This window comes from Agelaius tricolor, unplaced genomic scaffold, assembly GCF_023055355.1.
Source record: "Agelaius tricolor isolate 1412-34295 unplaced genomic scaffold, bAgeTri1.0.p SCAF_7, whole genome shotgun sequence".
Taxonomy (NCBI): domain Eukaryota; kingdom Metazoa; phylum Chordata; class Aves; order Passeriformes; family Icteridae; genus Agelaius; species Agelaius tricolor.
The window spans coordinates 34,712,185-34,734,513 of NW_027269267.1; the positions used below are offsets into that span (position 1 = coordinate 34,712,185).

General features: G+C 37.6%; 1 protein-coding gene across 1 annotated transcript in view; it reads right to left on the reverse strand.

Moving 5' to 3' along the window:
• The window catches only part of PCCA (propionyl-CoA carboxylase subunit alpha), a 272,561-nt gene that overhangs the window by 199,017 nt on the left and 51,215 nt on the right, over positions 1-22,329 (reverse strand). The gene's annotated exons all lie outside the window — the stretch shown is intronic.

Genomic DNA, 22,329 nt, shown 5'->3' on the forward strand with positions numbered 1-22,329 from the left:
AAAAGTCTACTGCCTACTGCCCGATACTGAAAATACCAAAACCAGACCATATGAAAGAATGCAGTGGCAACATCTTCAGCTCCCACAAAGATTTACCAATTTGTTCACACACAGACTTGTCAGTGTGGCAACAAGTACTAAAACCTCTGCTGTACATATACAAGCTTACACACTGCATATCAAACAAGTTCTTCCAAAACTTCTGTTACTCCTCCACGCATCCAGCAGCATATTTCAGCCTTGAAGACTAATTATCTGGCCACAGAAAACACATCAAAAGTTTCACCATAAACATGCACCAGCACTTTGTTTAGAAACATGCCTGTGATATCTGTGTATCACTGCTCTACTTTGCAAAATGAAAGGTACAGGCAAATAATAATGAATATTTTATAGAAGAACAAGTTCATAAAAAATTCATGCAAAAAAGTTAATTTTTAGTTCTTTTAAGTATCAGATATTGAAGAGTTTTCCCCAACAGCCCACTATTTTTGAAAGCAGTAACAACAGGTCTAATAGTCATGCCATAAGAACTGCGAGCAGTTTATTCTCCCTTCCTTTTGGTTTGGTGGTTGGCTCTTTTATGCCAGACAAAAGCCTTAGTCTACCCTCAGAGAATGCAGCTAATATAGCAAAAACTAAACATAGTGTCAAAGTACAAAGCAAAGGCAAGATTTGGAAAATCCTTTTGAGAAGTTCCTGATTGAGTTGTGACCATCACAGTCACACAGTCTGTCAAACATCTGACTGCTCTGGGAACAGAGTGGGCCAAACAGACCTATGTTACTGTAAGTCATCATACTCTCAACATCTGGAAAGGACCTGCCCATCTGATAAACTCCTGAGGTAATTAAAGAGACCATCTAGAAGGGGAGTTCCCTTTGCATCTCCTCCTCCTGGAAATTATGAATGTAGACATTCACAATTAGTGTATTATACAGTCAGTAGTGGATTCAGTCTCAGTGACAGCCTAAGCAGAACTAAAGATAGAAAGCATGAAGGAGGGGAACCTGCATAAGCAACTTTTACACACATATACTTGGCAACATATACTCTTCTGTGGGCTTATGAATCTGTGGCAAAGCAGCCAACTCACTGCTAGGCCTCCTGGAGCTGCAGGAAATGATTGAACAGTTCCAACTCAGCCTTAGACAAAACAAATGATACTAAAACTTATCCTCTGTCTTTTACTATGTTAGTTATGGACAATTAAACAGTTTTTGGTGTCCTCATTTGAGCCAAGATACTTGAATCTGCATGTTAATATCAGCTTAAGAGGAGCAGCTTCAACCAACAAGGAGATATGCCATGTAGAAAACAGTGCTATCAAGAATCTTGTGTTTCCTCTTTCAGGACCATTGGATGAGGGGATTTTTCCACTCACAGCATGCTTATGTGGCAAAGCATACTCCAAGCGCCCAGCTGCTTCCAGGTGCAAGAGACCCTACAGTTATCTTTCCACACAGAAGCAGTGACAATAATGCAGGCTTTGTTCTTGTTCATTCCCTAGGACCTGAAATGAGTAGTTTGAGGGAAGTATTTCTCATCGCTCAGGAAGAAATGGCTGAAAGGCTAGAGAGATCTCAAGAGCATTTGTAGCTGCTCTGCTTTATTGAAAATAAGCTTTTTTATGTGAACACAGAGCTGGTTTTAAACAAGTTCAGGAAACTTTACAGGAGAACCCAAACAATCTATTGCATGCTGCCACTGAATCATAGGTTCTCAAATTCAGACTTACATAGGATATTTTCAACTCAGGGTGATATTTACAGAAGACAGTAACAGCCCTCAAGTAACTGAGGCAACCAACCAAGTTCCTCTTCCCTCATCCTCTCTCCTTCCCCTCTTGCACATGCCTGCCCACAGTCCTATCTACCCCCCTTCTCTAAAGGCTGGCTTAAACACTCCTCAGCTGACCAACATGGCAGACAATGGTCTATTTCTTGTGTAAGAAACGTTTTCCATCACTTTCATGAGACAAAATGAGCTAAACAGAGAAGCTTTATGGGCACTGAAGGAAGGACCATGAGCTGCTGGTGCATACAACTGGGAACAAGAACCTTCTTTGGGAGGATGGCACATCCTCAAACTCTGAGGTACTCTGGAGGGTGGCTGCATGCTGCCATATTGACCTGCTCTTCTTGTCAAATCGGCACTACTGTTTTAAGGTTGCTTTTAGAAAACAAACATGATGCTTCTCTGAGTCACAGAATGGCTGAAATTTGAAGCATCAAAGCCACTGCTAAAAACAACTCTGGACATATAGTTTCAAGTACTCCAACAACTTAAGGGCAGAAGAGAAACAGAAACAAGATTCTGTAGTAGTGAGGTAACAGCAAGATCAGCAAGTGTGGGCAGCACAAGTTACCACGCTTACTGAAGAATTTATTGGTGAGTAAGATTATGAAGGAGGGTCCACAGATATGAACTTCAGTAGAAACTTTATGATAAGTCTGGTTTTCCAGAGTCTGTTTTAACCCACAAGTTTTCTTTACAGGAGAAACTAGAAAGGGTTTCCATTAAATTCTTACATGCAGCTGATTAATTCTTTCACCATTGTATGCTCTTGCCACACAACCAGTCAAGGAGGCAGACACAAAGGAGAAGGGAACAGGCACAAGTAGTCTGGTATTCACAGTGTTCCAGAAAAATTGGGATCATCCACAAACACAATCCCCCACATACAGCTCACAGATCACCAGAAGGACACAAACCTGAATGTGCAGATGCCTGCAGACACATACAAAGCAGAGCAGATAAGCAGCACACCTCAAAGATGACTGGAATAGACAGCTGAGCCAAAAAGCCTCTAAGTCACATGAGCTAAATGCAGGGCTGAAAAGCTGAGCTGGCAGCAAAAGGAAGGTCCAACAGTGGAACAAACAATCTAGGAAAAAACCAAGCAGAACAGAAAAATCCAGATGAAACATCCAAAGTCAGACAAGATTCAGGAGTACTAGCAGGGAAAAAGGGGAGAAAAAAATCCACTAACACTAGCACACTGACATCAGTTGAAAAAGGCAGGTACATAAAACACTTCAGAATTCAGGAACTGTCCATTCAACATTGGGAAGAAATTCCTCAAGGAAATCTACTATAAGAATATATAATAAGAAGCATCCACTCAATAACTTAGGAAATACTGAACTGGTAAAATACTCTACAATACAATGTGGTGGCCATGAAAAAACATCCTGAAGCCTTCTGCACAGACATGACCTATCAGCTCCAATTTTTTGGCCCTGTTGCTGCTGTCTTGAAGGCTCAGAATTAAGAGCATACACAGGAGTGGCCAATGATTTGTGCAGGCATCAACCTGCAAATTCAGTACCAATAAATGGAAAATTTAATTCTCTGATGTTTAATTTTAAGCTGCAAAGGGCCTGAATCAGTAAAAAGCCTAGGTATTGTCATGGATCACCAAGAGCAGTAACTCTCCAGCAGTTCAGTGAAGAAAAGTTTCTTCCAATCTTGTTTATAATTAAATAAGCAGAACTTCTGAAGACAAAGTATCTTTACAATGCACACACATTTACACCAACACACACAATAGAAAAGACAACACATACAAGTAGCATCCTTCATTAGAACAAATATTTTTACAAGATGAGCCATGCTGAAGTAAATTTAAGCTTTCTGTACAGCTTATAGCCCAGTGAAGACAGTATGTGATGTAAGGAAAACCATAAATATGCAAGAGGGAAGGACTGTAGCATCATTCTGCTCTCTACGCCTGCCTTTGACTACTACAGTTATTTCTGCAGAGGTTTGGCTTTTGTGTTGTTAGAGGTCTTTGGAAGGAGATGGATTACTACAATCACCTTGAGCTTCAGAAGCACAAGCACAGTGTACCACACTGTGACAGGAAGTGGCCTCAAAAGCAAAATATATATTGGCAGTTGGCAAAGTAACAGTGCCTGAGGTAACTTTCAGAGGAAGGTGGTAATAAAGAACTGTGCTGCCCAGCCTGTCAGGTCTCATGGCTTCTTCCAAATTCTGCTTCAAAATCAGAACTGTTACTTGGCTCCAAAACACACTACAATGTAGAAGTCAGAACCCCCACACAAGCTATGTCACTACCTGTGACACTACATTGCTACTTTAAATATCTTATTCACTGTCTCAAACCAGGAGCATGTACTGCAAGAGTAAGTAATACATTGGAAGTGTTTCCTTTGAAAAGAAAAAGCTAGCAGAAAAAAAAAAGGCTTTACCTAAAATTGAATACAGCTGCAAGAAGTTTGTCTTACTTCTTAAAACTGAATTTAAAGAACACTAAAGCATTTTTCAACCACAAGGAAATTGCTGGGCAGCAATACCCAAAAAAAAATGAAAACTAGAATACACTCGTTTACTTGAAAATAAGCCAATTGATGCCAGTTTTGATGTTTAACCTTTACCATAGGGAGGGAGATGTGTTAATATACTCCCATTAAACTCTCCTTCTAAGAAATATTAACTGGTTTATTTAACTCTGGCATGAGTCTGTTAATGCCTGTCTCCATAGTTTTAAATATTCAGAGGCATGAAAATCCATTAATCAGTTACGAGAAGGACCAGACAAACTTCTGCAGGACGAAATAAAAAAAGTCTTATCCAGGTCCCAAACATGCCTTCCTTAAAGTAGGCTAGGAATAGAATGCAAGCACAGCATATAGCTATTTATAATATATAGAGAGATAGGCATAATTATGCTACTTAAAATGTAGTATATGTATATTCAAATACTGGAGGTGGAAAGAGAGGACTCAATTTGTTATACTAATCTAAAGCTCAGCTTAAACAAAAGGCACAGTTGCCAAGCCAGTATAAACAACCTAAAGCAACTAAACTCCAGTGTCCAAAAAAGGTGTACCCCACAGAAAAGGTACACAGGTTTATGCCTTCTGCATAAATACCAGGGAGTGGCCAGAGTAACTCTAAACAGTCAGCACCACCTTAAGTAATAATGCCACATGAAAAATCGTTTTTTTAATAAACTTTAAAGTCATCTCCTCTAATTCCACAGAAGTGGTAAAATTACAAAGTCAAAACTAAGAACCATAGTGATCCGTAGACAACATCCTTAACAAGATATAAGTTGTGAACTATTATTATCACAGATTATACATAGAAAGGGTAAATGTGCTTACATTGATTTAATTCTACATTTTGAAATTAAAAACTCTCCTTTACCAAAAAGTTCATAGTGTATATTGTAAGTGGAAGACATAGCTTCCAATCAAACCTTTGCAAGTGAAAAGACACAGAGCCAGCTTTTTCCAAGGACTCAAAGCACAAGTACTACCTCTGTGGCTCTATACTTACAAGTTTTCACTTTGGATCTTCAACCTGAAGTCTTACTTGATAATTTCACTTTAAAACTATTTAAGGCTTTAGATGGTCTATATATTATATGTTTGTCCAGAACTTAAATGCAATATTGAATTAACTCAGTTCAGAAGCATTTCTCATGTACAAACTATAAAATTTGAACATACAGGAGTTTGCATGACACGCCACTGTAAGTGATTAACTACTTCACCATATATGTACTACACAGACAGCACCCGAGGCACCGAAACTTAGCCTTGGTATGCTCGAAAGAGTTTTGAGTAGTCACCTATATCAATAGTAAGGAATGCCCAGAAAATTTAGGGAGAAACAAACTAAACTTAAGAATTTTCCCTGGATGGTTTCCATATTGCTTTTCTTCACTTCATGGCATTGAAATCACCCTTGATTTTTACATGATAAAAGAAATCTGTGGAACTAATCCTAGAAACCTCTTTCTGTTTCCTTGCTTAACACCTCCAGGCGACAGAAAAGACAAAATGCTTCATTTGCATCCTTAAACATTAGAAACTGCGAATGAGCCTTTTCAGCTGCAAATGTTATTGCATCTACATTTCCAGAAGAGAAAGAAGGTTAAACAGCCTACTCAGGTTTATGTTAACTCATCTCTTTTTAGCACCGTGAGCAGCACAAAGAGCAGAAAATGCAGAAGATTAACAGCAGAACCTCTTTCTTCATTAAGTTCAATTAGATCCTGGCAATGGATATAGCTGCTGATTACAGGAAGATAAAGAGAAGAAATCAGGTATGCGCAAAGGAAACGGCAAACCCTAGTGTAATCTTAATCTTCCCGATCATCCAGCCTCAGGAAGACCATTTCATTTTTCATGCAACACAAAATAGTTCCACCAGTTGCATGACCACACAAGATTTCGCCTGATGTAAAAGCAGCATTTGTTTAATCATTAATTCAAATTTAGTTTAAAATATAATATGCCAGTGTTGCACAAATCCAGCCTGAATATTCTAGCAAGGTAAGAAGGAGTCCCTGCTTATCGATTGATAAGTATCCCATCTTATCAATTAAAGAATACATTTGAGCCACAACTAGCAAAATCTATTAACTACTTTGTTTCACAAAAAAAAAAAACACTATCAAGTACTATTTACTCTTGGACTGTATTAGTTCTTTGTCGAAAATTAGGATTCAAGCTACATATTTTTAATTTGTTTGGAGGGGGAAAGCACTTGGAATTACTGCACTGAATATAGCAGAGAAAGTTAGCAGAACTTTATTTTCTAGGCCATTTGGCTTTTGGTCTGGAAAAAGCCTTCAGCTTGGCAGAAAATACTCAATGAGATGTTTAACAAAAAATATACATTAGTCTAAATTAAAACCAGGCAGTCATGGAGAAAAAAACAGGACAATGATGAGGGGGAAAACCAGGGGAGCATCATTCTAGCCAAAGCAATATCTCACATTACCAAGGACCCAAGTTTATGGCATCTACAAAATTTTCTGTAGCAAACTGAAATTCAGTGGGGAAAACAAGCAGAATAACAAACAGTTCAAAAACTCCAATGTCAGAGCAAATGAAGAATATGCACAGACACAAGGCATACTCTTAATACAGCCATACTATTTCTCCTGTCCTAAAGCTGCACGTGAAGCTTTGCAAATTAATAGAGAACACAAACATATAGGTTGATCAGTAAGTGCACTTTGCAAGACCATACCTTGTGTTTTTCAAAGGGGAGGCAAAATCAATAATCAAAACATAAGAATATATTTAGAAGTGAATGAGTAATGAAAAATTAGCACTGTGTTACTGAGATGTTACATTGAGCTAGCAGTCAAAGGGTATTAATTGTATGCCTGCGTGTTGAAAAAAAAAACTGTCTGGTATTTTTCCAAACATTCTAAAATGCTTTCAGAGTTAGGTGACTATAATGATATTTATACTGCACATTCAAAAACCAAATGAAAACTTATGATGACTGTCCAAGCTCACACAACCCTGAATTTACTGATGATTTAAGCATAAAGAACCCTGGTGTTGACAGCCAGGAAAGTAAGTGACCCTAGAATTATCTTCTCTAATAACTAGATTGAAAAAGAGTCATTTCTCAAACATTATAACAGACAAAGACATTGAATAAGCAACATTCTTGATAAAACCAAGACTGTTAAAAGCCTACTGCCCTAACCCAGTTCTAAATAGTCATCATCAAACATTTGATAAAGATTGTTCGAAGACCTCCAGAGAGTCTATGAAGTCTATATGTTTGAAGATCTCCAGAGAGTTTATAAAGACTCCCTGAGCTACACTGGAAGATGCAGAACAAACCATCAAGTCCACTTCACAAAAGTGGAAGCATCTACATCTTGTTAGTAAACTGGAGTTATTTTCCCAGAAGAAGAGAGCAATTAAACAGCATTAAATTTAATTTCTGACACATGATAGGCATATTTATGAAAAAAATAAGTATCATGTTGTCTGTTATGTTAATCACAATTATTTAAGAACCAGAGAAGCAGTAAATATCAATAATTAAATATGCATGGGCACACATTTGTTTGTGGTTTTGTTTGTTCATCATCGCCGCACCAAACCAGGTTTAATTCACTAAACCAACAGACTGTCTTCTACCAAAGCCAGGATATACTGACCCTGCAATTACTAAAAAAACACAAAACACCACACAAGTAAGGGAAGGATAGGACTGGGGCAATAGCCTCTCAAGCATAAAACCATTATAAAACCCCAGGTGGGATGGTGTCCCATAGGTCACAGTAACTGTCACAGAGCAGTGAGCCACAAAGTCAGTACCTGCACCCCAGGGCCCAATCCCTCCTGACTCTCACACCCCCAGGAGCAGCTGTGCAGCCATCAGTTTGGGAACCATATGAGCTAAAAACAGCTAAAGGGGCAGAGGGTGCTTGGAGGATTTTGAGGGACAGTCCCAAGAAGGGTTAACAGCAGAAGGGACAACTGCCAACAAACACACTGTCACCAGACATTTAACAGGGTACATGGGGGAAAGTATGCAGAAAAGGTAGAGGCTGACTGAAAACTACATTTGTGACCAGAAATGCCTATGGCAGTCACTAGCAGGGAAAAACTGGGAATTACAGAGGTACTGTCATGGCCATGGCAATGAGACAAGTCACATGTGAGATAGCTGCAATCTAGAAAGGCAAGGAGTACTGGAAGATGTTGATCAAACACAGGAATGCATAGCTGAGAGAGGCTGTGGAGTTTCCATCCTTACAGATATTCCAAACTCAATTGGATATAAACCTAAGCAACCATTCCAGCTGATGCCACTTCAAGAAAGGGACTAGTCTCCAGTGTTCCCTTCTAAAGTTATTTACTCCACAGAGCTAGGTGAAGTGTGTCAGGAAGATCATAATCTCTGGACAGGGACAGCAACTAAAAGGAGAGAGAACCTGGCACAAACCTTGTCACAAAATAGACAAGACCCACGTACTTTGTCTGAGATAAACGGATGTGGTATCTTCCCACTGAATCCCACAACATCCATTTCCTTAAGAGAAAGCAGAGCCTTGTCATACTGATCTTCCTTCTCTAATAACTGGTACTGATGTCTCTAGCCATTTATTTCTATATCTGTACTAAAGTACGCTGCTCCTTAGCTTTGCAAACATGTGACAACCATTAGATCAATTGTTAAAAAAAAAAAACCCAAAGGTTCCCATCTCTGAAAGGCAAGCTTAACCAATTGTCTTAGGTCAACACAGGATACAGCACGGCAAACACAGCTGGAGGGCAGGCAGGGACAAGAGGAAACTCCCTACATCAGCACAGGCATGGAAGAAGTTGGGAGAAGCAGCTGCAATCTTAGAGAGGATGGTAAGGGAGCACTTCTGTGATGCCCTCTCATGAGCTGAGCAAGCGCCAGTGCACATATGGGACAACATCAGACAACACAGTCACAGCAAAGATACCATTCCATGGAATCCTGCAAAGCACACTCTGCCTTGTCTCCTTTACTACATGCAACTTTTTGCAAAGATTCATGGTATTACTAATGGAAGATGTTCTTATTTAAATCTTACAGACAGTTCCCTGGAGAAAACTGTGGATTAATTACCCCGTAATGAAAGATAACTAGCTTTTACAGCTGCCCACCAAGAGAGGCCTACTACACTAAATTTAAGTAAATGAAAAATTCAATTTTTTTTTCCCTTTGGAAATCACTCCCAGAAAATATTTTTTTTTTTCCTACATGTTTTAACAGTCAATGTACATAGCTCTCCCTCCAGTTTCTCTTTTTCCTCTAGTTATATGAAGTTTACATTAGATATTATGGGCAGAAATGCATGTGAATATGTTGTCCTCTTAAATGCGGATGTTCACATAAAACTAAGAAAAACGTTAAAGTGCTTTTGTAGCCAAAGTTAAAGATATAACTCGGAATAATATTTTTCCTTTAAGAAATAGGATTTTTATACTCAAATATACAAATTTGGAGTTTTCCACGAAGCCCTGTTTCTACTCACACATATTCTGACATGAATGAAACTGCAGATTTGGCTATTTAATTTTATTTTTCCACAGAAGGCAAAGAATTACATGTGATAATAAACACCACTGAATATTATAAAAGTTTCAAATTATTTTCAAAGTATGTGTAAGTTACACTTCTTGGCTAGCATGAGGAAGCAACAGTGGAATTTGGCACATTTAAACTTGTGGAACAAAACGTGATGGACAGACAATATTACATCACTCAAAATGCTACAGCTTTGGAACAACAACCTCTCACTATCTCAATGTCATAAATAAAACAAGTCAATAAATTATTTCAATATGTAGTATCAGAGAATTTACAGGCACTTAAAATGAAGCAATCCATGAGACATCCTTGTGGTGCTGCTTCTATGAACCACAACTCTTCTGAGCTCAGGATAATATATTATGACAAAAGCATCTACCATGTATTCTGAATACCACCAACTCTGAATCTGAAACAAATTTTATCTGGTGACTGTGGGTGAAACAGCTTTTTGGAACAGAGACAGTCAAGTTCCTCCTTCCCCTTCCCAACAGATGGGCCTGAGAGTTGGACAGTCTGGCTTCACTCATGCTATAAAGTAATTAGACAAACAAATCTGGATCCTGTAAATAAGCATGTGCTTGGAATTAAGCATGCTTAAACAGCTACAGACCCTAAATTTCAAAATTTTAGCCTGTAGAGGGAATCAGCCTGTTAAATTAAAGCAATCTTTCTGGAAAAGTTGATATTTCTTTCTTTTCAAAGGTAAGAGATGAATGAAACTAAAAAACTATAAAATTTTTCATATGCTTCATTTGGATGCAAACTGATGTCTCAGAATTGCATAAGATAGTAAATAAGACCACAGTACCCTAGAAATTTTTTCTATTTTAATAGCTCAGCTAAGTTACATAAAAATGGTGAAATGCAACAAGTTCCAGAAACCCAATATCCAGTTTATCTGCTGAGCTAGGATTGCCTCAAAATTCCTACTAAACTGGGTTTTCACTTGCAAATTGAATGCTGAAAAGTGCGTGCAACTACATGTTCCTCAAAGCTACAGAAAAAAATCCTTAAAGGTAGAATATACCTTTATATTATTATAAAGGTAGAATATACCTTTATATAAGCAGTAAAAAAGCCTCCATAAGTATATACAAAGGGCTACATTTCACCTCCTGCACCAAAGAAGAGATGCAAAGAGACAAGGAGAGACCACAACTGCATCACAGCACAAATGTATCCAGAGCACATGCACAGCATGGCAGAGCAACTCTAATCCCATGCTCTAACCTTTGCAAGGCCGATTTTACAGTCTCAAAGTTCCTTCATCATCCTTGCAGTCACCTGCTAACAACACATCAGGTAGCAGCAAGAGGCTTGTTCTGATGGGCTCAGCCCAAGAGGAAATTTAGCTGTCAACAGTGAGAAGTGCTCTACCATGGTGAAGTCAGAATGTGGTGCCATTCTGCCACAAAAAAAGTGGGGTTCTGACCTCCAGGCTTTTCATTTTTCACACCTCAGCCATTGCATTTTAATAACTTCTCTTTCCAGATTATTTTTAAGTTTCCTCTAGATAACTACATAAATAGTAGTCCAAGCACAAGGGAGATGGCAGGAACATGTGACCAGGGCCAACACCTCCTTACAACAGCAGGGAAACTTTCATTTATAGAGATTATGAAACTGCATCTTTGCACAAATGCACACAAGGTATAAGGTGGTGTTATGGCTCCCATTCCTTGCTTTGTAGGAGCAACTCAAGTGCCATTGGCAGCAGGAGCTAGAGCAGGACTTGAAACATTCACTCTGGAATCCCAGGAGGAAAGGCTAGGACAGAAAGCAATTTACCATGCAAGCTCTATAGCATCCTCCTAAACAGTAACTGGTCCCATCATTGAAACTTCTAGAAAAATTAACACTGCCTGTTAATCACTTATTAAAAAACACTCTTTCCCGATTCCAAACCAAGTATGCCTTTAATCAGCTGAAAGATGGGAAAGATCTGCTCCAAATTAGAAATTCTAACCAGCTGTAGAGCTATTGCTGAAAAACAGTTCTGCATCAGCAGAACTCCTTCCCCAAGTCTCATACTTCAGGCTCTACCTGAATCATCACAAACAATCTCAAGCAAATACAAAGTAAGCATGATACTATGAACATAAAAGGATTAGCTTGGCAAAGTTTTAAAATAACTAAGACTCATCACTTCCAGTGAGAAATAAGTGATTATTTTAAATATGGTGTCATAATGATCTCTCTATGTTTATTGTAACAAAAGATTTCATTATCTGCTTGGAGACAAGTTAAATTAACTCCTTTTCTATGTCCACGTTTCAGTCTGTGTATATTTTTGAGCAAAATCACAATCTGAAGCATGTATTTATAAGTCTGTGTGTGTAAAATTGACGCTCATCATCTCTCCAACAAATTACAAATTAAAAAATAAAAGAACAAAACTAAATGAAAACTTACAAGGGAGTTAAGCCATAAAAAAAAAAAAAGGAGGTAATCTGACAGAAGATATTCAGCTACAAAAAAGTACTTAGAACTAGAGCTGGTGGTTGGGACTGACTTCTTTTAGAAGAACAAACAAACAAAGATCCTGGCTCCCAAGATTTTCAATACAGGAAAGTTATGTGGAAATAAGGAACTCATTAACTCATGTCTGGAATAAATAAAGTTTTCCACTCTGAATAGATATACATTCCAAAAGAATTCAAAAATATTATGTATAGGAAGGGAAAGTTCCAAAAATATAGAAACCAAGACCAATATTGTCACTTTTCCAGGCAACCATGCCTTCTAATTTTAAGGACTAGAGTACAGATGTCAGGTCCATAAACCTGTAGGGTAATATGAATTAATATAGAGAGCTTATTCTTTACAAAAATAAAACAAAAGTTACATTAAGTAGTCTCTTAAGCTTACATTGCATCACAAGCATCATATTGCATTATATTGCATAATAATTATTGGCCTTTGCTGGTCACATTTTAAACAAGTTTTATGCTGACAAGCTGCTATTAGTGGAGAGCACAAGATTCTTCCCACTACAAAATCTGAAAAGAGGAGACACAAATGCCCATACCTTTAAATATGGGTATTTAAGTATGGGTATTTACCCAGCCACAAGGACTGCTCACATGTCTCCCTTTTTTAAAGAATGGTGAGGACTGAGACCTTTTTGTGGTTGCAGGCATTAAGCCATTTGGAGCCCCAGGTTTTATGTCCCCATTTATTTTTTTAGCTTACCCCTTTTTATCTTTCTTCAGTTGCAAACAGAATTGGAAGAAGGGGAAAAGGCACAAACCAGCTTTTCACTACACATGTGCACATGACATCAAGCACAACAGGGATATGATGAGCATAATTAGTTTCTTTGGATTTTGCTGTAATATGGATGAAGTCAACAACAGACATTAGTGATATTGTCATGTAATTACATTTATTATAATTTACAATATCCATCATTACACTTAAAAAATGGAGAGCCATTTAAGTGTTAAATAGTAAAAAATGTGATTGAAGTTGTTTCTATCTTTGATCTTTCAAGCAAATTTTCTTCAGCTCCAGGACTACACCTTCACTGCTGTTTATCCTTCAGCATTAGATCAGAAAACACAGAGTGACCTTTGTGCAAGGAGCAAATCTCCTCTTTGCAGACATATGAACAGTTCATACAAGAATTCTTGCCATTCACAAAATTAAAACTACATTCCCTCTATAATCTCAAGGTCTTCTTTCAATGTATTATCTCTCAACTAGTTTACATAGGCCCACATATTTTTAAAGGTAATTTACACTTTTGCTGTCTAATAATGATTCTCTCATGGTCCATTTACCATATCTTTTAATGAACAGGCTGAACCCCATTATTTTCATCTCTGAAGAAAAATTAATTTGACAATGCTCAGCATATTATACATTCTTCTCTTGGTCCAAATACATACACCATTTATCCATATGATATGCTTTTCTAATCCAAAAAGGAATATATCCATCATGTCACATATTGTCTTGCAGCCAGTTTAATTTTTAGAAAGGCATGGAGAATTAAGACTCTTAAATATCACACAAACATTATTATCCAGTAAATGTTAGCTGCCTTAGTAATGGAAAGTTATAGTACATAAACAGTTTCAACTTTTTTTGTTAAAAATCACCATGTCATCTGAGTAGTTCCAAATCCCCTGGAAGATCACACAGGATCCTTGTTTTAAGGAAGTATCTCTATTACCAGCTATTACAATGCAGATAATGTAGCTAAATGCCAAATCCCTTTAAAGCACACAATTCAAAAAAGCAGCAAGACATACCAACTTCTTGACACCTAATAGCATTTCCTCTGCTGCCCACCAAAGCATCTCAGCTGTTTTCTATTGCTGTTTTGTGACAATTTTAAGACTGACGTTCAAGTTTTTGTACTTTGCAACAGTACAGCATCCTTACCAATCTCTGATTTGGAATAATTAGCATAAGCTACTACATATTATAACGATACCTGTAGCTTTCACTGCAATCCTCAAAATGTGGTCCAACATGAATGAGAAACTTCAGGCTTATAATTTTGTTACAACACAGTAACAAATGTGAAATTCCAGGTATCTTATATAGATAAACACAAGATCAACCCAGGAGTCTTATACTCAAAAGTAAGCAACCAGAAGTTAAATTTCAACTCTTAATAGTAACATTAATTATTTTACATCACTCGTATCGCTGGCATTCAACTACCACAGGAACACGGGCTACAAAATTTTATTTACCCATGCTGAAACCTCATCATTACCTAGGCTTTTCATTAGGCAAGCTCCATCTCCATTTCAACTCTAAGTTACTCCTGCAGTAGCTCTTCGGTCCAAATATTTTAGGAAGATTTGTCATTCCTAGAATGGAATCCAATCATCAGATTTTATTTAACTCCACCAAGATATAAATATGCTACACCAGAAACTCCTTAAAAGGGAATAACATTTTCTTATTCCTAAAGGCTCTGTTTTCTTTCACTGTTTTTCAAAGGCAGTTGCAATTGTTGCACTTTTATAGTACTGTCTATCAGGACTGATGTTCCATTACATGATATTGAAAACTCATGGCAATATAAGTATTTCATTCATGGAGTCACAGATTCGGGAAACCATTCCTGTAATTAATGATAATGCAGGTTTTTTAAGAATTAGCTGAACTGGAATCTTAATACACAGACAAGAACTTTTGGGAGATTGCGTTGGTAGGGTTTTTCCATCTCCTTTTCTTCTGCTGCTCTTTACTAGATTTTAAACTTTGGTCACAAATTTCCTAGTCTTCTGTACTGTGGAAACATTAAAACATATTTGTGTATTTCCCCTAAATCATATAGTCAGAAACTGAAAAAAAGAAAACCTACCAGAAAACAGATTCAAGAGGGAGAGGGACAGATAACATTGGGGTTTAACTGCAAGAAGAATGCTTGATTTTATCAGTCCTCATGAATGACACTTTTTCCACAGAAATGTGGCAGAATGTTAAATGTTTCAAAGGTTATATAGGCTACAGTCCATGCATGAACATACTGCAGATATTTTATCACTACTTCTTCAATTTTAGGCTGCAATGGAAAATTCAAACTGTAAATTCAAAGAAAAACAGTTCTGTAGTTTTCTGGCACTTGGAGCTAAAACAATAGCCTGAATTATATTTGGAACATAATGTGCAAACATACATTAATACATTCATCCATGGATACAATATGTGTACTCAACTCTTCAAGCTATCCTTTATGGATATTTTGGTGCTGAGAGGCATGCAGTGTGTCAGTTTTGTGTCTGTTATCTTTTAAACAAGGCAAATGTTTTAACAGTAAGTATATTGCATTAGAAGAACAGATACTGAAATGAACATATTTAAGTTACATCAGAGAGAAAAGCACTTGCAAAAGCAACAGGCAAATTACCAGAAACAATCAAAGCAAAAACATTCTAAGAAACCAAGTACAAATTTATTAAAGAGAATCTTTGGCTTCTTGCTGTAGAAGTTGTCTGAACCTCCCATTCCTTTAATTGTGGAGGCTACTTAAGAAATTCTGTGTCAGTCAGGAGCAATACCGAAATACAACTATAGTAGCCCACTTTCAAAATTCTGAAAAATCCATTTAAAGATACCAGTAGGGGGTAAATTAAAGCCATAAGCATTAGGAAACTAATAATTTGAAAAATGTACAGAGGCAATGAAGCCTAAACTTATCAAGCACTAAAATGACTGGAAAAGTGTTTTATATAGTTGGAAGTAACAAAATACAAAAAACCAAAATATTTTGTAAAACAAAAGAAGATACAATTATAATCTACTACACAACCTAACATATCTGACACAACATCTTGTAAATAAACCATTAATATCTTATCACACACAAATTCTGGTATAAAGTGTAGTAGAAAGCTAGAGACAGCCTGTATAAGAGCAGAACCCAGAGTGACCTTTATTTACTCTTTAGAAACTCTTACTTGAATAGACATTTGTCAAATTCTGAATCTTACTGGACTCAAGTCTTCCACTCCAAAGATTTCTTGCACAAGAATGTCCCTCAGCATTTGCAAAAGGCTAGACCTTTCAGTTAGAAGAGTTTGGAAAGAACAGTGGTAATACTGTATAAACTGTTATTCACAATAAGCTGAAAAGGAGTTTCAGACAGCAGCTGGGAGGCTCCAGGTAACAACTATGAAAGCAGAATGGAAGCCGCACTGTACCATGAGAACCATTACTACTCTCATGAAAGTTTGCATATTTCAGTCCACAAGCCATGGAAAACCTCAATTTGCACCACCTTCTAGGCAGAGTCTAGCTGTCAAGTAATATGGAAACTCATTACAATCAGATCACACTCCACCCACAAGATGCCCAGACTCTGAAACTGCTCCTTGGAGCTAGAAATAGGCATATTAGATAAGTGCAAAGGCCACTTATCTCCTGAGATTCCTGTGCCTTCTAGATGACATTCTTGAACACAGAAAGACAAAAAAATGCAAGGAAGTAACAGGACAGGATCCTCTCCTCCTCAGCTCAAGAGCAACAATATATTTTGAGAATAAATACATTAACATGTATAAATTCACTAATACAATAGAAATGGACAAAATTTCCCAAATAAATTAAATATACATGTGTCCAGTGCAAGGTTTGAATACTGTCTGAAGCCAAACAGTAAAGAATAAACAAAGAAATACTCAGTCTCCAAGCAAGGTGAGAGTCCCATGTAAACAAGCAAGCAACCAGGTAATACAGAACTGTGTGAATGCCTACACACACACAACCCAAATGAAAGTCTTCATTCAGGCATTTTTCACCTTTTGAGTAACCTGGTTTTAAATAGCCTGATATTATTTTAGTATGGTGGCTTTGAATTTAAAATTAAGCACAGCTTGCTAGCAAGATGCCTTGCCCAAAAATCCAGGCAGGGAATTTATTCTTCCTGATTTCCAGCCTGGGCAAATTAAACAACTTCTCTTGGCGGGATAGGCAGAAGCACCACTCTGCAGCACACCTGCTGCCTGCCTTTGAAAAGAAAATTTACACATGGGATTCCTGAGCAGCCCTTTTGTGCTAAGAGGCATGTTCTCCACATACAGACATAATGCATTTTGAGCTTTTGTACATGCAACAGCTCACACAGTATTTGCATAGTCCACTACAGTCATTTGCCAAAAGAAGTCACAGTTTTATAATATGGCTGCTATGGCAATTATTTCTCTACATTATTAAAACAGAACCTATGAATAAAAGTACCAGTCTTACAAAATTCAAGTGTTTCAATTTGGTACCACCTTAAAATAATATGTTCCTTCTGCAAGCAGAATAAAAATATACACTGAAAATAAGAGATTGCCATATCCCACATCTGTATTATTCTCTGGCTTCCTAAATTCATGCCTAACTTTATGCATACTTATTGTCTTCCCTAAGACTCAATTTTTTAAATCACAGTTTGGGATACAACAATTAATGTCTGAAGTATCACATATGTCACAATAGCAACTATTTAAATTGAGCAACTTGAAAATTATCCTTTGAACATTGCAGTATGGGCATTGAACTCCCCAGATGCCTTCTACCAAAAATGTCCTTGAAGATAAACATGGTTATGGGCTGTACCAACTTGGCTGACCAGTATCTGCCTCTTGCTCCATAGAAAGCCAATTCTAAACTTAAGCTAAGAGAACAAACAACTCCCTCCCAAAAAAAAAAGCTAAATGACTAGCCTGTAGAAACATTCTACATTCTGAGATCAGATCCTGTTCCAAAGACCAAAGGATCATTCATTACTCAGAACCACTTTTAGTGTGATAACAGCTTTGCCCCAGCATTCACAGTTATAATCTATTCCTGCCAGAGCACATACAGGAAGGTACAAGATGCTCAATCAAGATGTGGGTCAATCCTCCAAAAAGTCTTAAGATCCAGAAAGCAAACAAATCCCCTGCCTTTAACAACTGCACAACCCTGCACACAAATATATACAATAACAATGCCTTAGGACACAACTCCATGTTACTTGGATGACTAGGGATGGCAGTGGCACCCACAACAGCCACAGGATGTGCTTGGTTAGCCATCAGGAAGCACTTTCAGCCAGGCAGGAGCAGGTGAGAGCCAGAGAACCTATTGAGTAGAGACTAAGCCCCCAGCCTAGAAGCCTGCCCTACCATAAACCTCCAAGAAATCTTCATTGAAAGCACTCTTAGCACCCCCTCCATTTGATCCATTCAGAACCACAGTCCAATTCTAAGACATAATCTGCAAATACTTTATGACTTCAGTCACAACTGAAAAAGAAACTAAAACCATTCTAAGTTTAAAGGATAAAGTGTTCTCCCCACTTTTGTGCAAGCTCTACTGAGGCAACCTCAACTAGGTTTGCTAGTCTCAATGACTTTGCCACACAAGTATCTCCAGATTTTTTAGAGAGCAAAGAACATACAAATGTCCTAACCATGAGGCAAAGTATCTCACACAAGTTCTTCTTCAAGAAAAGAACAATTTTCCTCAGGTTTTTTTATAACAAGCCATGAAAAAAACTCTGGCTCACAACTAAAAAGGTTTTGCAAGTAAGATCCATAGATACTTTACTACTTGTTAACTCAAACTAGTATTTGCTGTCTAATCACAATCTCAATCATTGAATTACCACTGTAGATAGCTCCATGCTAATACAAGAAAGGTAAAGGACTCAGCCTTTCTAGACAACCCAAAGAGCTACTTTGCAAATTATCAATAGGAATTCCAAACCTGACCAAAGCAGCTATGAAAATATTTTCAGCGTGTGAAAAATATTCAAATGTCTCTACTTTCTACAAACATTCTCATTTAAATATATGCACCCAATGTTCAGATAGAGTAATAAAAGGGTTCACAGATTCTTACACAATAAAGTGGCAGGTCTTATTCACAACAATGTTCTGGAATATCTTTTACTGGTTTTCCCCCCATTCTAAATGTTTAATGCATTCCCCATCCCCAAACTGTAAGTAACTTGAATATAAACAGTGTTCACAATACCTAAGAGTGAAAGTGGGAAAGAGTAAGCACCAGTACTCTTTTGCAAGAGCTCTGAAGAGAACATGTCAGTATGATCCTAACAGGCATCTGGAATAAAAATGCTTCGTTGTCCGTGTACATATGTAAATTCAGCAATATCTATCCTTTCGGACAGAAAATATATGCAGGCCTCTCTACAAAGGAAAGTATAATTTCACAGTATAAGTTTCCACATAGTGCTCTGAAAATAGAGTAGCTTGGGAAATAGCAAGAATATCACTCCATCAAGAATACATTTAGCTAATCATACAGTTTTATTACCAAACTAAGCTGTTGTTACATAAAAGCATCAATTTTCCTCCAAAAGCAACCTTTATTTTGCATCTGAATTGCCAACCACGATGTGACTGCATCCTAACACACATATATTTGCCATTACTCCAGTGAACCACACACATCTTTAAGCCAGTCAGTAGGAGATGAGGCAGAGGAAAGAAGAAAGTACAAGAGCAAATATTCACTGAGATCCCTATCATCATGATCTGAGAGCAGGAACCTGCACAGCCTGTAAGATCATCTGCTTCTGAGTCTCATTGCACAAGCTTTACTTTTCTGTAGCACTTCTAAGTAAGTAACCTAATTGGAATTACATTAGTAATCTAATGTACCACATCCTTGTATTAAGAGAAGGCCTGCTAAAGGAGAAATTTTGAGGAAAATTACTGTAAAAGTAGTTACAAAAGAAGAGCAGTTTGAGGGTAAATCTACCTGAAGTAACCTTTCTAGACATCATCTTTGCATTTTTCTGCTGCTTCATGCATTACTAATCAGTGGCCCACTAGAAACTTCAGCACCAACTGAAAAGCCTGGCAGGGTATTTGGCTTTCAATTCTTCTACTCAGTTTATTCCCAACACAAGTATATTCATCAGGCTTAAAAACAACTCTTGAACAAGGGCAGCCACTCAGCAATGAAATGTAAATTACTGACATGTGCTAAAACCTGCACTTGCCACTGCTAATGAGCACATTAAAGGGAAAAAAGCTTACTAGATATTACTGCAACCTTTTCACTTAACCCTGTGTGTACTGAAAGCCATAAATGAGTATCAATTAAAGAACTCATCTCTAAACAGTGAAACCCTGTTCAGCAGGTGTATGCTTCCTACACAGTTCTGACACAAAAATCAGGATGACAGACAAATGTGTGCACACTGATAACAGTCTTATTTTTAATCTTCCATTAAAGTTTTCAAGATATCAGTAAAAAAAAAATCTTAAATGTGACAACATACATAAATTTCCAGGTTTACAACATTAGCAGTGCCAGATCTTAGGTGATCAAATAAAACAGGATTAGCTGCTAGTAAGCCCCAAGGTTAGGGAGCCAACTTGTAGCAACTTCTCCCTTCCTATTATGCACATGGGAGGTAAAGACCCTGAAAATAATCTTCTCCAAACAGCAATGGCCTGCAGAGTCACAGAAAACAACACCTTTGCCTCCACAGCATCTAAGAGTGATGCAACTTCATGGTGCAATAAAAGCCCTACCAACTATGTTTACTCCAAGTTTCAAAGCTTTTAATAATTCACACTTATCAATGTCGCAAGAAGCTGCTGTAAATTTACATGCTGGAAAATGGGGAGACAATTTTTTGTGAAAAACCACACCTATAAAATGGGGATCTTCATATTTTGTAGATGAAAGAAATTATTTAAAGATTATTTGGTTAAGCAAGTTCTTCAAATGCTTTACTAAATAACATTTTTATAAGGATGCATCATAAAGAGATGGCACTCAGAATGGACTTTCAAAAGCTAAATTAGGCACCTGAATCAGCCTAAATTAAGTACCTAAATCCCTCTCAATAAGGTTTCTGCCTAATACTAGTTCAGCTAAAAATAAATTAAAAGTTTATCAACTTTGGTTGCTTATTTTTTTCCTCATACCCTTTACCCCAATCCCAAGCTACCATCCCTTTCAGTCCACCTCCATTCTGAGTAAGGCAGAAACTTGTTAACTTGTTTCTGCTAGAATCAGCTGTACTAACCTAAAGACTTTAATAGAGGAGTTAGGAGCAGGGGATATATGATATGTTTAAACAAAGATAATTTTAACAGGACAGTTTTACAAAGTGACTAGGTGTCACTGTCATCCCAGCATACCCAAGGAAGGCAATAACCCCTCAGGGGGACAGGCAGGAACAGGCCACTGGGAACAGCAATCTCTTGGTCACAGTCAGAACTGAAGTCTGGCCACAGCTCATAACGTGATCCTCAGGAGCTGAACACCACTTGGCCTTCAGGGAACAAGAAGCACATGGCTATGTTCTACACAAAACACATCACCTAACTCAAGGAAATCAACTTTTACACTTGTGTTAATTCAAAACTTCATTGCTAGAGCATTCCAACTGCTAAGTATTTTAGCGACCTTGTAACTCTAGCAGGAATTGCGCAGTAGATGCAGTACTTTAAGCTACCAATGTTATTGATGACTTTCATTCAGTCTGAAATAGAAATGAATTAAATATACTGTGAAAATAGACAAAGCTTACAAATGTAAGCAAACCTGAAGGCAGTGAAAAGTGAAAAGGCAGATACATCCTGCTCATTCTTATGCATGTATTTTAACAGAATTTTATAGAATTCCAGGGAATTCTTTAAAAGATTTGCAAAAGGAACAAAATGAACCACTAAACACAATAAGATGGCTGCAAGCAATCTAATAAATTCTTACTCTTACCTAGGGGTCATGATTCCTGCTGCACTCAATAAAAGCTGTCATTGACAAAATCTGACAAACAAGGTAAGCTACTATTAAGTAGTGCTTATGTTGATACCTGAAACTTTATAGAGTTTTTTGTTTGAGCAACTCTCCTATGAGGAAAGGTTGAGGGAGGTGGGACTGTTGAACCTGAAGGAGGCTAAAGGGGAGCTCAATGTATATAAATGCCTGAAGGGAGAGTGCCAACAGGGCAGAGCCAGGCTCTGCTTAGTGCTGCCCAGTGACAGGATCAGA